At 35.8% G+C, this 4,421-nt stretch overlaps 1 pseudogene; it reads right to left on the bottom strand.

The window, feature by feature from the left end:
* Positions 1-2,280: 2,280 nt before the first annotated feature.
* On the bottom strand, positions 2,281-3,991 carry LOC107845834 (annotated as a pseudogene).
* Between the last annotated feature and the right edge of the window lie 430 nt (positions 3,992-4,421).

The raw sequence follows: 4,421 nt of genomic DNA on the forward strand, positions 1-4,421 counted from the left end.
TTTGTATTGTCACCACATCCACCTTTATCCCCTTCCCAAAAGCATCGCCAAGTGCACGACGAACATGTTTGAAATGCATAAACTTCAAGAAATACACTAAAAGAAAAATGATTATATACAGAGACAACACAGTCCAACCTACTGTAAGTAGATAAGCTAAACAATCAAACTACATTTAAATCAGATGCATCTAAGTAGATAATTTAACCTACAATGTATTATAATAGAAAGAACAAAATATCCAAAAAAAAAAAAACTAGGATTTAACTCAGAAGGAACAAATTTGAACTATAAAAAGTAGCCAAATGAACCGAAAATCGAAGCAAAATACATATTAATAACATCAAATAATCAACAAATAATAATGAACATGACTACGAGAAAGCTCAAATCGGAGCTAAATGAACATTAACAACACAAAATAATCTACCAAATCGATATTTTAGAAATCTAACTTGAAGCTCAAACCGAAGAAAAACGAACATACTTTAATTAATAACAACAAATAATCAAAAAAAAAAAAAAGAAATGTACCTATTTTAAAGCTCAAATCGTAGAAATTGCAGAGAATTTTGGGGAAAAGGAGGAAAAGGCAGAAAATAATGAAGGTAAGAGAGATGAATGCGTGCGGTAAATGGGTCTTAGAGAGAAATCGTAATAGAGAGTTAATAAATGTATGTAGTAATTACCGAAAATGTAAAAATTGGGCAATTTCGAGTAATATTTAGAAGGCGAAATGATCAGATGGACACTTCTACATATCTTTTTGTCATCGGAATCTTTTAACCCATTAAAACATAATATTTTAAATCTTCTTGACGTATATGTGGCATTAAATTATTAAGTTAGAAAACGCATGCAAACACGTATTTTTAAGTGAGTTAATCAATATTTTTCATTTTAAAAATAATAAATTTAAAAAGGGACAAAATTTAAAAAAAAAAAAAAAAACCACCACCCTCCACTATCCCCGTCCCCAACCCCCACGCAGCACCACCACCAACCCTCACGCAGCACCAACACCACCACACCATCCAACCTTCCTCCCACCCCTCCCCCACCATCCTCATCCCCGTCCCCTACCCCCATGCAGCACCACGACCACCAATCAGCCGAACTTCTCCCTTCCCCACTCCTATCTCTCTACCCCCTCCCTTCGTACCTTTTTCTTCTCCACACTTCTTGTTCATCTTCTTACCTCACCCTCCCTAACTCTTCTCCAGCCCACCCCCAACTTTCTCTCTCTTTCAATTGAAATAGAAAAAGCTTTCAAGCCAAAAATCGTAATTCAATGTGCTAAATCTATTATTTTCATCTACTCTCTGAAAAAACACTACTCTCGATTCGGCCAGTATTAATCAAAACAGCGTACTATTCAAGTTCTTCTTGTTCCCCCTCTGTTTTACATATGTTTGATTATATGATAGAATATAAATCGTAATTTTTTTGTTGTTGAAGTTTTTGATTATATGATATATGGCAAAATCTCAAGTCAAAATTTCATCTCTTCGTTGTTTAAGTTTTTTATTTTTGTGATATTTAGATTTAGATAGCAATTTTTTTGTTTGTTAAAGATGGTGGTTGTCGGATGGGTGGTATCGCTGGAAGATAAAAAAAAGTTTTATTGGCTTGCTATTTTTAATTTTTAAACAATGGTGAAGATAAATTTTATTTTAAAAAATAATTTAAAAGTTTATTGTTTTATTTTTTATTTAATATCATTGATTAAAAATCTTGTGTTTTGATGGGTTAAGAGATCCAAATGATAAAAGACTAAGTAGAGGTGTCCATTTTGCAAACTCAAATAAGTATAAGGATCCATAAAAGAAATTGATCAGTTACACACAAGAAAGCACTAACTGTATTTGGAACTCTTCACAATTTTTTGGAACAGTTCGAGAAGACAACACTGGAATTTTTAGATGCAATAAGAAAAATTAGAGATGAGCTTCAACTAAATTTAGATTTTAAAAAAAAAAAAAAACAGAATCATAATTCACTAAATTATTTAGATATTTGTGTAATTTTAAAGAATTACTAATTTATAATATTAATGGGACCATGTAATTTTATAGGGGTCTTCCGTAAATATATTTACTTATTATCTTATCAAAATTCAGTGATTATTTTCCGCTGGCAAGTCGAGACCGGAGAAAATATTTTTTTATAGAGTATTAATTTAACGAGTAATAATTTAAGGAGGTTGTACTGTGGAAGGCCTTTGTTGCAAAATCATGTCCCTGTAACGAATGAAATGAAATGCATGCCGTTGCTAACAAATCACTCAAAAGTAGAAAAGGCTTCCCATTCAAAACATTCTTTGCAAGAGAAAATAGAATCGCCAACCTGCTTAGGCACTACGAACATGTAAACCCGTAGTTTACCTAGGAAGTACCCACCAATGCCTCGACCAAAACTCCAAATGTATGCAACTACCTTAATTACAATCTATATACCTGTCCCATGCTGGTAACAAGAAGCAGGCCATAGGAATATATGTATCCATTTTTCAACAAAATTTTCCTAGATAAAATGGGTACAGTCACTAAATTTGTAAACTAGGGGTAGGGCTAGATAAATGAAGCAAGATTAGCACATTTTCCCTGCAACCGTGTCACGCTGTCAGCTGTATGCTGCTGTTGTTAAGACAAAGGAACATCTCCCTTAGACTGGGATTCTCGAATAAATCTAAAGCTGCATGGTAAAGATTGTCCGGAATGCCTTCTATCACATCCAAAGCTTTAATACATTTACGGATTGTAAATCTTCCATCAACTTGAGGCATTAAAACTGTCTGACACTTCGAAGCAGCAATCATCGCCCGCATTGCTTCTGCCATAGCATCATTTGTCTCTTTATCCCTGCAGTTCTGGCCTGAAGCAGGAATTATATCTGATGGAAACTTTCTCTTTTTACCAGCTACAGTCGTTGTAGTTTGTTGTGTAGTAGCAGCACTATGCAAAGGAGTTGATGGAGGAGCCAAGTTGCTACTTACTACTTTAAATGAGATATCAATCCCAGCAGATTTTTCCAGCCCTTCATAGTGACTTACTTGTCTGTCTTAAATTCATCACGTATGTAATTCCAAGTTTTCTTATCAAAAACATTGTTTGCCTGGTTCCCCAACTTAATCTGCTCAACAAGGTCAGCAAAAACCTCGTCCAGGGAAGGTGTCCCATCTTGTTCTCAAGCTTTCTTGTTTGTGTTGCATTTCATTAGCTTCGGAATCCATTTGTAGAGTCAAGGACATCATTATAAGTGGGAACATATTAATAACCAGCATAAAAACAAATTCCTAGGATAACAAACATTAGGTATGAAATATATGCAACAGTAAGGCCAATCCTGCTTAGCAGGTGTACCACAGTAATGTCAAGTATCATCTCAGTTGCCTCCACAACAAACCAAGCCGGTTTGGGGCTCAAAATGCCTGTCTTTTAGCTCAGCTCAACTTGACTTAGCTATTGGTCAAACTTTGGATTGGCTTGACTTAGCTCAGTTTGCTCGCTTAGACATGTCATGATAACTTTGAAGCTAACATTCATCAACGACAACGTACCCGATGAAACCCCACAAGCAGGGTATTGGGAGGGAGAATATACATAGACCCTACCCCTACCTCACGGAGGTAGATAGGGTGTTTCCAAAGGACACTCAGCTCATTTGCAACAAATCAAAGTAGTTATTAAAAGGAAAAATGAGAGTAAAGAAAACATAGCAACTAATAAGGAAAACAGTGTAGAACATTCAGAAAAGGAACATTAACAACAACAAAATAGTGTGATAACTAAGACACATTAAACAGAAGTTGATGGTAGATATCAAAGGAAAGAAACTACAAGAATAAAGCTAATAGTACGACAGACACCACCAAGCCTAAACCCGTCGAAAAGCAACGACCAACAAGGAAGTGTTTCGAGTCTCCTCCCACTGTTTCAACACTACTCTTGGCTCCATCATGCATGTCCTTCATGTCCCTAATGTAAGCCATTGATACCTCTCTAGCCTCCGAGAATCTCTAAAGGATTTCCCTCAACAATTTGTCATTAGCATTTTCAAGGTCAATGAACACCATATGCAAACCCCTCTTCCATTCCCTATATTTCACCACCAGTCTCCTCAAAGACGAATTGCTTCTGTTATTGATTGCTCCGGCATGAATCCCAATTGATTCTCAAAAACAGACACATCCCTCCTCATCCCCATCTCAACCACCCATTATGAAACTTCCATAGTGTGGCTAAGATCCTCTTTTTGCCAGAGGTGGGCCTACGATGTAAGCATTAATTTTTAATTGATCCAATGTTAACGAGAAATCTTTTTGGGAAAACAACAAGCAGTGCTCGATGGTTTCATAGTCATAACGGTTTAGCCATTTTCAAATACAATCGAGGTGTATGTAATCTAGCTAAAGCAATACC

The sequence above is a fragment of the Capsicum annuum genome, chromosome 10 (assembly GCF_002878395.1).
Source record: "Capsicum annuum cultivar UCD-10X-F1 chromosome 10, UCD10Xv1.1, whole genome shotgun sequence".
In the NCBI taxonomy this organism is placed as follows: Eukaryota; Viridiplantae; Streptophyta; class Magnoliopsida; order Solanales; family Solanaceae; genus Capsicum; species Capsicum annuum.